The 13,923-nt window shown below is 37.7% G+C and overlaps 1 protein-coding gene across 4 annotated transcripts in view; it reads left to right on the forward strand.

Annotated features, from left to right (window-relative positions):
• The first annotated feature begins 2,140 nt into the window (after positions 1-2,140).
• Positions 2,141-13,923, forward strand: part of LOC135209245 (band 3 anion transport protein-like) — a 396,919-nt gene continuing 385,136 nt past the window's right edge. For 2 of the 4 annotated variants that reach the window (XM_064241942.1, XM_064241941.1), the window contains exon 1: positions 2,142-2,663. The gene's annotated coding sequence lies outside the window, so the exon portion shown is untranslated. Of the gene's footprint in view, positions 2,664-13,923 lie in introns of all 4 variants that reach the window. The other 2 variants (XM_064241945.1, XM_064241944.1) reach the window with 2 other exon arrangements.

A 13,923-nucleotide genomic window follows, 5' to 3' on the forward strand; every position in this document is an offset into this window, starting at 1 on the left:
AGTTTTCAAGTCACGGGCATAGAACAAAAAATAATTTTAGTTATCATCTGTCTCTTTTATTGAGTTGTCAATAAATAGCTAACAGCTGGATTAATCAATACTTTCAAAAAAATGGTTGCAAAATTCCTTAGCATTCTTCCCTGTGGCTTCCAATTAGACCAACAAGGAGTTATTGATTTATACTGACGCATTATGCTCTGGTATGTTGCCTCTGTGGTTTCTTTGTTTTCTTTTTTCTCACTGCATGTTAGTGCTTTGATGGCTCTAGGCAAGTGTCTAGAGAGGAAACCAAGCTGATGCTTTTTCAGGCCTATACTTATCCATAATTTATAACCTGTCCGTTTTCTTGTATTTTAAGCTAAACAATTTATTTATTCATTCGTTGTTCGAGGAAAACGCTGATTACCTGTTTGCTTCATTTTAACATATTCTCCAGCTATTACGTGCAGAAATTAACCGGAATCTGGATAGACCGAGTCAAGTTACCAAATGATATACTGCACTGTTGGTGCGGATAATTTTACATACGTTATACAGTGTAGTACTACATCAACGCTTCCAGCCACAAAGTCTTCCACACATGAAAACACTTTATATCATTGCTGAATCTCCGTTTAAGCGTTATTAGCCTACACGAAAGAAGCCAGAGATAGTGTAATGAGAGGAATGAATGGTTCCGTTCAAGAACGACAAGAATAACTTTTAATCGATGAGCCTGACTAACGTTTTCTCGGTCGGTTGCCAATTTGCACCAAAGATTAACATTTTGGCGGGAATATACAGGACTTAAAATTGTTACATTTCTCTGATAGCTGAGCAAATAATGAGATTTGTGATTAGTGTAGAAATAACCAACTAAAAACTAGAATACTTACTCGTAGTGTGTCTCATGGACGTCATCTGGGGGGGACGGGGGTGGTGACATATCCCTCCACATTCCATTCATGAGTGGTGGGAACATATTAAAACATTTACTCAACACAAGTATAAAATATTAAAATATAAAGAATTAGATTATCTAATTTTTCATTAGATTCGTGCGTAGTACATTATAATTATCATTCTTGTCATTCACTTGGTAAAATTACTACGTCTTTTGCTACAATCCCTAATCTTAGATATTAAAACTCACACTGGAGTAAAAGACTTTTATTTGTAATGTTTGTAATATTAAATACTGATCATAGCCTGTACGAGTTAAGTGGAACTGTATATTGAGGATGTCACAGATATATACGTAGATGTAGAGAGGCCCTCTCTATATCTATGGTCACAGAAGACGCGCGGTAGTACCGTATTTTAGCCAATCTGTAAATTGTGGATTTATAAACTTGGCTGACTAATATTAATAATTGAAAAAATAAATCAGTCATAATTTTAACTTAATATAATTCATATATTCATATTTATCTGATATTAAGATACACCAGATCACGTTCATTTCTTCAAAACATTTCCGCGTAGGCTCGCTTCCTTCGCCAATATCAAAAGTATAGTTTTCAGAATGTCACCCCTCCCCTACTTTTAGAGACCAGATGACGCCCCTGGTGTGTTTGGTATGATATGAAAATCCTATTTACTATTTAGCCCTGATACATTTGTTTTTATCAAAATAATAACTAGTCAGGAGATTGGATCATTGAGTATAGTCAAAGAGAAAATATTAAGAAAATACAAGTTACTTTACCTACAGTTTGTACTAGTTTCAGCCACCTACTCGAAAATTCATCAAGAAACCACTAACTGATAGTTCGTGGTCCTTATGTCGCAGGTGGACGATACTTCCATATTAAAATGTGTTGTAGTATTTAATAGTTACAAAACGTATCAGTGAAATCAGTGGTCAGTATACATTTCAACACTCTCCTCTCGCTGCCTGCTAAATGCTGCTCACGTCAATTTGGAGTAACGTTAGCCAGTCTTCAGCATCAAATTAGCCATCCAGGACTAATGCCTTTTCTTTTAATTCGTTACGTGAACGAAACAAATCTTATTAAACCCACAACAAGGACACCAAAACCGAAAGGCCACTGATGCGTACGTAAGATGCAGGGCACCTGCGTTCACGTGAGTCCCCCTGAAGACGCCGGTGCGGTGGTTGCGTTATCTTTCCCGAACGCCGAATTAAGTCGGCCAAGTCAGTGCGAGTTGTACCACGATAGCAAGAGGTTGTGTCGCCGGTCCGCTCCCCGCGCCGACACGTTTTCGCTCGTTGCCACGGCATTTGTTGGCAACTTTGATTAGATTTATATATATATATATATATATATTAAACGATTCTGATAATTTTAACCTAGCGAGGTTAGTAAATGTTCCCTCCACCTGCAGTGCTTCTTCGATTGTTTCATGTTATTTTTAACGGTTAAGGAGCAGCACCGTTTGTAAACACGTGAGTTTGTAAGTCGTGACAAGAGGCAAAGAACTCAACAGCAGTCTTCGTACCTTCCGGCTGTTTTGTTATTACCCACAGATTGGGAATCGTCTTGACGACGTTATTCCAAGAAGAAAGAAAGGTTTTTTTGCTGCCGTCCGCCTCTCTCGTCCCTGTCGAGTGCTTGGCTGACTATAAAGAGAGAGAGAGAGAAATCTGTCAGCGAGTGTCGTTAGCGAAGGATTTTCTTCTTCACTGGAGAAGTTTGTGCAGCAGTAACGGCGAGTGTGAGGTAAGTCGGGCGAAGAAGCGTGAGGATGCTGTGAAATTCAGTATTACTGAGAGAGCGTGAGATGATGTAGACGTTTTATAACTTGTCGCATATTCTTGTGATGTTTCAAAACTTTGGCATACCTTGGTCAGGTTGAGTAATCAATCCATTCAGAAAATGATTGGTTGATTCTCGTTTTTTTTTTTCGTCTATGTTAGATCAACCATTACGGAAGATTTGAGTTTGTGAAGAAAAAAAACGAGCATCGTTATGATTAATTATCATCTTGCGAGACTAATCCTATGTTTCAGCTTATACCGAAGTAAAACTGCAACCAGACACTTAGGTTAATTATAGGTATATTAGATATTATAGTTACAGTACAAATGTTAAACTTGACCCCTTTGGTGCAACGCTCACGTTTAAGGAACACCGTCGTATTAACGTTTATATAGAACAGTCGAGCCATCCATCGGGAATTATGCTTTATATACATAAGTGTGCATGTGTGTGATTTTGTGCTTTGTTTTCATGGAAGGTGACCAAAACCGAAATATTCCTTTAAATCTCGTAGAAAGCATCGTGAAAATGGTTAGCGAGCTTAGGCCAATGAGTGAGCGTCAAATTTGCCGCTGAAGTCGAATATAGGCCTGGAACTCCTGATTTTACGAGAGAGAGAGAGAGAGAGAGAGAGAGAGAGAGAGAGAGAGAGAGAGGGAGAGAGAATAGGGGGCGACTAAAAAGATTGGCAAAGATAAGGGGTTGGATTAGCTAGTGTTTTAAGGTGGTGAAGAAAGAATGGTGTGAGTGGGGAGAAGAAGATGCCTAGGAAAAGCCGGTAAGCTGTGGAGTATGAAATAGCCAATGTTGTGGAAGTTCTCTGCTCTGTGGTTCATCCATGATTCAGCAGTTATATGAATTTAGCAAAGACTACCTTGGAGCTTGTCCTCTGGAGCCACTCCCTGTTAAAGGAAATGTTAGAATGTTGGGCTTGATATATATATATATATATATATATATATATATATATATATATATATATATATATATATGTATATATATATATATATATATATATATGTATATATAGCTATATATATAATGTATATATAGCTATTATATATATATTATATATATATATATATATATAATATATATATATTATATATATAATTCTACTTTTGAATTTAATAAAAAAAAATTACAATTACAAGTTCACAACAGACACCCAAAAAAAAACAGTAAACTTCACAACAGAGTGAGTCTAGGTTTCTGCAGATGAGAATTGGCTCACTAATACAATTCTAAAATGGTGCTGTTCTTTATTATTCGGGGTTAACGGCCACGTGTAATAGCGGCGACTTTCTCCTTCCCTAGCGAAGGTCACCTTTGCGTACTTAGGTAATTTATTATGTGAATGTTTTTGTAATTTGCGTTTTACAGCGCCGTACACGTTCGAGATTTGCTGTATCAGAGAGAGAGAGAGAGAGCGCGCACTAATGTTTTCAACATACTAAGCTTATTGATTTCGTCCTGCTGTCGATTAATTATTAGTTCAAATTTATTTCAGTCTTAAATCATGTTCCAGCTGAACTAAGATGGAGTCAGATGCGGCCCGGGCTTTAGATAGTTACGCTATGTGTAAGTTTTAGGTAAATAAAAGGATATCTGGGTGTACATTTCCAACTGAAAAGTGTTTTAATAATTTACTGTATGCGAATTACACCGTCAATATTAGAATTAGGATATTATTGTAATCGTTGAATGTAAGCTGAATGTAACTATCTAAAGCCCGGGACGCAATGTTACCATACAAAAACACCACAGCCGAATGGACAGATGGAAAAAAACAGAGTATAGAAAAAGTCATGTTATTATTTACGATTTTTCAAAACAAGTTTTAGCTTCAGGAATGGAATTCGGTTGACCTGCATAGCCAAACATAGTTGAAAGGCTTAGTTAGGCCTAATGAAACTGACGTAAAAGGAACTTTCTGATGCAAAGTGAAGTTTTTGCCCAAATTTTATTTTCTGTTCAGTGTTGCCAACCTCAGGGTAATTGCCCTACACGTAGGGTAATTTGACCAAATATTATAGACCTTAGAACAATATTTTTAAGTGTAGGGTAATTGTAGCAATGCCTGTATTGATCAACATCTTTATTAGTATTATTTCTTATTATCATAACCTCAGAATGTTGGCTAATTTCCAGTTATGTAGGGTGATTTCTTGTCTTCTGTAGGTGCATAGGGTTAGAGGGGTTGGCATCCATGGTGCACAGATGAGGAAGATGGTTTCGCGAGATTTTAATTTGGTTTTATGGAAATATGGACGGAGACCTATACGTGCTGACTTCTTTTAGTTCATTAGCTATTTCAGAGCTCACTTTTGAGAGTCACAGGTGACGGGGCAATGTTTTGGAGGGAATGAACAACAATGTCTTTTATATCCTAGACATTGAGTTACCATTCTCATCTCTTATATCAACGTGGGAACCCCTGTAGGGGGAGGTAGTGCCATCAGGTTCTTTGTAGCGTCCCTTCGGCCCTTAGCTGGAGCCCTTTTTTTTTTTTTTTTTTTTTTTTTTTTTTTTTTTTTTTTACTGTACCTCCGTTCATACTCCCTTCCTTCCATCTGACTTTCCACCCTCTCCTAACTATTGTTTCATTGTGCAGCTGTTAGGTTTGCCTCCTGTTATACCTTTGAAACCTCCTTTTCTCGCAATTTTCCTGTCAGCGGTGAATGACCTCATAGGTCCTTGCGCTTGGCATCAGCCCTAACACTCGTACTGCAAATATTCCTATGCTTGGGAACGTTAAGTTTACACATTCAAAATTGGGATATTCCTATATACTAGCTGTAAACTATTAAGATTTCCATCATTGGACAACTTCACTATACTCGTTTTTTTTTTTTTTTCATCTGTCCACCCGCCTGTGGTGTTTGCGTATGGTAACACTGCGTCCCGGGCTTTAGATAGTTAGCTTACATTCAACAATAATAACAATATCCTATTTCGAATATTAACGGTGTAATTCACATACAGTAAATTATTAAAACACTTTTCAGTTGCAAATATAAAATCAGATATCCTTTTATTTACCTACAACTTACACATAGCGTAACTATCTAAAGCCCGGGATGCAGTGCTACCATGCGCAAACACCACAGGCAGGTGGACAGATGGAAAAAAATAGAGTATAGACAGATCATGGAAGAAATGAACGTGCTCTTTGGGTCCCTTACCACATCCTGATTCACTGTGCATTGGCTTGAATTCACAATGATCATTTCCTTTGACTGAAACTTTGTAAGTATTTAAGTATACCTTAGTTTTACGAGACCACTGAGCTGATTAATAGCTCTCCTGGCTATAGGAACCAATCGCTTACTTAGCAACGGGACCTACAGCTTATTGTGGGATCCGAATGTGTATCACCAGAAAGAAATTCTTTTGGTTTTGTGTTGGCAGAGCGGGAAATCGAACCCGGACCCTGAGATACTATGTGCGCTGACGTAAAGGGAGTGTAATTGGTATTCAGTGATATACGGTGCCGGATTTGAATTTGGCCGACGCTGTTGTTCAGTTTGTATCGTTTTGTCTTTGCCAGTAATATATGTTCTGTGTCAGGGTAGAGAAATGAGGTTGCTTGCGTAAATTCAAGAGAGATGGTGACCAACATCATTTACATTTGGGTTACGGAGCATCATTCGTTTAGCAGGTGTATTTAGTTGTCTGTGATGTTGTTTAATTAGTGCAAGGATTAGAACTACTGAATCTACCACATGGTTACCCGAGTACATTTTTTATTGTAATCTTATAAAGATGGATTTAATATACAGCACCACACATTTTGGATAGAATATATATGTGTGTATATATATATATATATATATATATATATATATATATAATATACATACACACATATATATACATATATATATATACATATATATATACATACATATATATATATATACACATAATATTTAATATGTATATAACATTAAATACTAAGCTTACACGTTTTCTAATCTTTCTTACACATGTAACAGGGAAATGTTGGTTTCTATTGCATTCAACATCCACACTTTACTTCCATAAATGAAAAGTAGCTAAATAATCCCGTCTTACTGTCTAATTTTCTCTTACGTTAAATCCCTTCCTTTTCATCTTAGTGTTTCGCTCACGTTGCTATTTTTCATGCTTCACCTGTTCAGTGATGAATTACTCCTATTCTCTTATCGTAGCATAAATCCCCTTAAGGGTTAGTGCTGTCAGTGTACCTCACGGGGTGCAATGTAGACATGACTAAAGTTCTTTGCAGCGTCCCTTCGGCGCTTAGCTATAACCCTTTTCATTCCTTTTGCTGTGCCTACGTTCATATTCTCTTCCTTCCATCTGACTCTTCACCCCCTCCTAACAATTATTTCATATTGCAGCTGTCAGGTTTTCCTCCTGTAACACCCTTCAGACCTATACCTACTCTCTCAATTTCTTTTCCAGTGCTGAATGACCTCATAGGTCCCAGTGCTTTGGCTTTGCCCTAAACTCTGTATTCCATTCCATTTCCGTGGCATTTAGTTATCTTGATAGCATAAGGGAGATGCTGTGTTGTTGTTGTTTTTAACAACTTCTGGCCTTAAGAGTACAAGAAGTAATAACTTTGTCATTTTTGATGTTGTAAATGGTTGTTGTTAGCATAAAAACTTGTCCTCGTAGGGGGATAGTGCCGGCAGTGCACCTCATTCAGTGCAATGTAGGCATTACTTAAGGTTCTTTGCAGCGTCCGTCCCTTCGGCCCCCAGCTGGAACTACCTTCATTCCTTTTACTGTACCTCCGTTCATATTCTCTTTCTTCCATCTTACCGTCCACCCTCTCCTAATAATTGATTCATAGTGCAACTGCTCTGAGGTTTTTCTCCTGTAACAACTTTCAAACCTTTTATTGTTAATTTCCGTTTCAGCGCTGAATGGCCTTAGTTGCCTCAGTGCTTGGCATTATGCCAGAAATTTATGTAGGTAAATAAATAAATATAAACACTTGTGTAAACAGTAATGACTGTTACGTGTTTTAACGTTTATTATAAGTAACAGAGTGGCTGTAAATGGTATATATTATTAAAATTGGTAGCTGCAATATTAGTGGTATTCGTAGTGATAGTAATTACTGCAGCAGAAGTAGCGAAAGTAGTTGTAACAAACCAGCAGAATTTCGTTGAAGCTACTTATCTTATTTTGAATAACAATTGGGCCTTTATATGTTTGCACCGAATAGTAATAATAAGAATATTGCAAGTTTTCGTCCTCTTCTTTCATCCGGCCTGGCAGTTCTCTGAGCTGTTTCATCCGTCACTGGGTCGGCGTATGCGCATTTAAGTTTCAACTTCTGGGGTCGCCTTGCACACCTGTATACAAATGATTAACTTCTTTTAGGTCGCGGCACATGTGTCCTACTGTAAACGCGGTGACTCATGTTTCCTCATGTTTCCCAGTCTTATGTCAGGGTTAACACTGTTTTGAACATCGTGTTATGCTGTTGTTGTTGCTAGGGATGTGTCAATCTGGCTTGTCATCTACGCGTCACCTACACCGAGGTGCTAGTACCATAGGCCTTGGTTAGTACTAAACATGGTGGAAGCTCCTTGGGACGCCGTGTTTAGTACTATACTCTGGCTGCAAAAGGTTGAGACTCGAGGGTGATTAGCAGTGCTGCCATATTTTCTTAAACTCATTCAAACTTTTCAGGAAATAGGGTGACAATTTAGTAGATTTGGCAAAATTTTTGAGCGGCGCTGCCATTTCCTCGTGTATGAATGATAAGTGACCACTAAGGGTCACACCGTGGCCAAGGTAATAAGAGGATTTGCCTCTATTGTCTGTCACCTCCCTCCACTTGTCGGTACAAAAGCAAAATTCGGGGATCAAAACATTATACCACTTGGGTCTTCCTATACATTTTTCGAGTTGCTTGATGCAAAATTTAATTAGGGTTATATATACACATTTATATACATTATATATATATATATATACATATATATTTGTATAAGTAAATACGTTAAACTTAAGCATACATACACATGGCATATATTACTTTAAAAACGAAGACATTGTGAATAAAAGCAAATAGCTGGACAGTACGCTCGTACTACATGTCCATTCTCCGGATTAACTTTAACCTCAAGGAGGTTAATCCTGAAAATGTACCTTTTTGCATTAGGATTAAATACCTCCTTTGGCAAGATGGGAGACGTGTCAACGCTGCTATTGGTGGACCGCATAATATAGAAATAGGTGTATATAATACGTTGATCCCCAGGGGGTTAGTACTAAAAATGGCGCCCCATCGAGCTTTCGCCATGTTTAGTACCAAAGTAGATTCACCTCAACCGTGTATCTGATGTCTAGGCCCGTCCCTTTCGACGCTCCCGATTGGTTGATAAGCCAATTACAGGGCTGGAAACTCTCAGTCTCTCTCTCGCACATAGGCAGGATGTATATTCCACCTCTCCTGAGGGATTCTTCTGTCAAAAGCATCCCTTAGGAGAGGTGAAACATACATCTTGCCTATGTGAACTCTCTCGAGAGACTGAGAGGTTCCAGCCCTGTGATTGGCTTATCAACAGCCAATCTGGAGCGTCGGTTGATGTGAATGTACTATAGCACCTTGGAGTAGGCGACGCGTTTAGCAGGTCATAAAATTCCTGCTGCACTAAATCTTTTTATAATATGCGAAGAAATCTCTCGCTTAATATTATAATGTCTGTAGATGCCGGTATTTAGACATATTTTTCTCAGAAACTGAAAGTTACATCAGAAATTTATAGAATCTGGAGAAGCATCAAGAAAACTATGTCGGAAAGAGGAGCCACTTCCCAATTATTATTATTATCATTATTATTAATCTCTATTTAAATACCGTAAAGTTGCTTGACACTTTGGATAACATCAATACCCGCTAATGTATTAATCAGTCAGAGCGCTGTAGTTAGAAAAATACTAAGAAATAATTCTCTCTCTCTCTCTCTCTCTCTCTCTCTCTCTCTCTCTCTCTCTCTCTCTCTCTCTCTCTCTCTCTCTCTCTCTCTGAATATTTAATTCCGCGTAGGCGCAATACTTTCCTTATCCAGTCTCTCGGGAACCATGATTAGAAAAATTGATATGATTCTAAGCATAAAATTGACATTGCAACTGCGAATATCATCGTTACGGATCACTATTACTAAGTAGTACAATTAGTGATACACATCCGTTAATTAAAACAAGCTCGAACTTACTACGTAAGAATAAAGTAAAAAAAAAAAATACTATTTTTATGTTATTTCCCACGTGTTATTTGCTGTTGTGTGTGAAAGTAACCTAAACTGAAATTGTCTTTGTATCTGTATTGTACCAATCTCTTGCTTCAACTTTGATGGAAGGAGCTCTTCTGCTAAATTTTTTTTTCTCAGTATTTTATGACTGTTTTAGTTCAATGTCTAACATTGCAGTCTAAATGTTTTATCATATATCGGTATATTCAGTGCCCTAGTCTAACTTTAAATATATATTTTTGTGTTCATTATTTTAGCGTAAGAACATCAGTATTTTATTATGGGATTTGTATGATCTTTTAAAACATTTAAACCTTGAATTTGTAATGGTCTGTGTCCTTAACATTATCGCTATAACGTTACAACATGTTATGTCCTCGTGTTGATATTTATGTTATTTTATCCTCGATTATAAAGGGGATTACAGTCCCGAAACGTTGGCCTTGGGAGAAGGAATTTGGGAATGTTGAGTATCCTTCTGGCTGTCTTCCATTTGTTACAAAAAGACAGTAACCTATTTACATTAAACGAAAACCAGACAAGAAATAATGGATGGAAACCTGAACTGAAGAGATACAACACATCCCACTGCGGGAACTTCTTCACATACACAAGACGAATAAACTGCCACCAGAAGTTGTAAACAGCAACTGTGTGGAAGAGTTTAAAAGAAAGCTAGATACACTCATTGGGCCACTGTGAATGAACATTAAAACCTGCTCCTACAGATAAGTGAGCACACGATGTCTCCTCGGATGGACGAACAATTCTTTGAGACATCCTAATCTTTGTAACTCTCTCTCTCTCTCTCTCTCTCATCTCCCCCCCCCCGCCCCCCCATCGTCTTCTCTCTCTCGTCTCTCTCTATATCTATATATATATAATAATATATATATATATATATATATATATATATATATATATATATTATATATATATATTATAGCGGGAACCTGTCTTGTGGAATTTTGGTACAATGTTTCCTCCATATCATGTATGAAAGACATTATCAAGTGAAGGAATACTGTTTCACTTTTTATTTTTTTCTGTTATTTGTTATAATTCCCCCCCCCACCCCACCCCATCCCCCTTTTTTTTTTGTCGTTGAGACCAAACAGGACAAATCTTCAAAAGCAGATTTGTCCCTGCAAGAAGGTATGTGTTTATTATTATTATTATTATTATTATTATTATTATTATTATTATTATTATATCGTCATCAAAGTAGTTTAACCAAGAAATATATATATGTCAAAACTGGGACAACCTGACCAGCGTTACTGAAATTAAACAAAACGTGTTTTCGGCAAAATGCACATTTGCAGTGTAATTTTTCCACTACTTGTGAATGTCCCGAAGGAGTTTGCTAACCTGGGACATTCCAAAGCAGTGGAAAAATTGCACTGCAATTATTCATTTGACCGAAAACACGTTTTGTTTATTTTCAATAACACTGGTCAGTTTTGTGACCTCACATTACCAGCTGCACACTGCAGCACTCTCTCTCTCTCTCTCTCTCTCTCTCTCCTCTCTCTCTCTCTCTCTCTCTCTCTCCCCTTTTGACATTTAGTATTATTCTTGATTATATATTGGGTTATCTAACACAGTGAACTTTCACTGTGGATAAAAGAATAATTCTGTACCTTGTAAAGAATCATTTCTCCAACCCACATTTCTCGATTTATTTTTTTTTTATGACCGACCCAAATAATCGCAAACGATATGCAATCGGAGGATTCCATCTTTCAAATGAGAGAGAGAGAGAGAGAGAGAGAGAGAGAGAGAGAGAGAGAGAGAGAGAGAGAGAGAGAGAGCTATGAATCATTTGCGTCATTGTGAATTAAAGGTCCTTTTCGAATAAAGTGGGTCAAGGGTGTGTTTATTCTTCGTCACTTGACGAGAGAGAGAGAGAGAGAGAGAGAGAGAGAGAGAGAGAGAGAGAGAGAGAGAGAGAATTTGCGCGCTCCTCTTGGAATCTTCCCCCTGCGAAGATGTACGTTTTTGGAAGATGAGGGCGAGAGAGCTTCGTCGAAGTCAGATTTCCAGAAATCCCCACCTGATGGGAATATGGCCTTCCTTGAAGATTGCGCTTGGAGAGAGAGAGAGAGAGAGAGAGAGAGAGAGAGAGAGAGAGAGAGAGAGAGAGAGAGAGAGAGAGAGAGAGAGAGAGATCTTACATCCCTCTAGAGCAGAGGCGATGACCACACTGCAAGATCAACAGAATACTGTTTAGTTAATAAAATAACAAAGGCCAGGGGAATGAAAATGGTAAAAAAAAAAAAAAAAGGTTATGCAGAGGGCACATGATCAGTTAAGTGCTCGTTCTCCCCTTACCCCCTCCATCTCTAACGGTAGGAGGGGTCATCTCGTGGAAGAAAATAGGTCAAGTGAAGAGTTTTTTTTGTAAGGGTCATCGAACATGAAGGGAGTCGTTGTTTTTTTTTTTTTTTTTTTTTTCTTAATGCATTTGTGTACTAACAGAGTGCATAGATCCTCAGGGCAAAGTGTTCCCCTTTATTTATTTCACCTGACATATGAGGCGCACACGCATATATATATATGTATACGCGCCTATATATGTATACAAATCTCAAGTATAAAAGACCCATTAAAACACTGATTTAAATATTTCGGTGGACTAACTTCCACCCTTATTAAGTACTTCTTGATAAGGGTGGAAGTCAGTCTACCGAAATATAGTCCTTATCTTTAAACCAGAGTGTCTTAATGGGCCTTTTATACTCGAGACGTATATCCTGTTTTAACAGAAGAATTTATTTACATGTATAAATATGTAAATATGTGTATATATTTATGTATATGCCTGATATTCTAAGTCAAAAGAGATAAACACATTGTTCCCAAAATCCATGTACTCTAGTGCGTAGTGCATAAAAAAAAAAAAATAACGGCTCCCATCACTTGACCTATTTCTCTCCCTCCCGCCGTGGGGGGGGGGGTGGAGATGGGGGGGGGGGGGTGTTACGAGCACATAATTGATGTGATGGGGCCCACTGCATAATCTCCTTTTTACAATTTTATTTAGCCAGACCTTTGTTACTTGTTACTTTGCATGTATGTATGTATGTACTGTGTATATATATGTACGTATGAACAAAGTTACAGCCACGAAGGAAAATTGACACACTGGAGATGCTAAGAACTTTCCCGTCCTGCTACCAAGAATGTTCAACACGAAAGTACTACTTAGCATCTCCAGGGTTTCAATTTTCCTTCGTGGCTGTAACTTTGTTCGTATAATCATCAGTTTTTTTTTTTTTTTCTTCGTGATTTAAAATAACATATGTATATGTATGTGTTTGTGAGTGTGTGTCTTACGTTCGTGTCTTACATGCCCCTTCAAGTTCTAACATTTTCAAAATGATTATTCAAACTTTGCATGCTTTATGTAGGGCACAGGGTACAGGGTGTCTTCATTTTGACGAGACATTGTTTAATTAAATGCTTTTGCTATGTTTTGTCCTTAATTAGAGTCTGCTAGGCCTTTGACTACAAGTTCTTTCTCCTCACCATACAATGAAACTTGTTTATTTGGAAGATGATAAAAAAGGGGAACTATAGCCCACTTCATCCTCCAGATTTTTTTTTTCTTATGTCAGCACCCAGTAAATCCCGGGAAGTGCCGTCAGTGCAGGTCATACGGTGCACTGTAGGCATTATTCAAGGTTCTTTGCAGTACGCCTTCAACCCCTAGCTGCAACTCCTTAAGTTTCTTTTATTGGCTTCTATCTTGTTGTCCACCCTCTCCAAGCAGTTATTTTGTAGTGCAACTCCAGTTACCACCTTTCAAACCCTTTACTGTCAATTTCCGTTTCAGAGATGAGTGACCCCATAGGTCACAGTGTTTGGCCTTTGGCCTAAATTCTTTATTCAGTTCAATTCAACAACCATATACCTATATCCCGTCTATTGAAAATTCAGAAATATGTCCCCAACTTTAG

Source organism: Macrobrachium nipponense, chromosome 37 (assembly GCF_015104395.2).
Source record: "Macrobrachium nipponense isolate FS-2020 chromosome 37, ASM1510439v2, whole genome shotgun sequence".
In the NCBI taxonomy this organism is placed as follows: Eukaryota; Metazoa; Arthropoda; class Malacostraca; order Decapoda; family Palaemonidae; genus Macrobrachium; species Macrobrachium nipponense.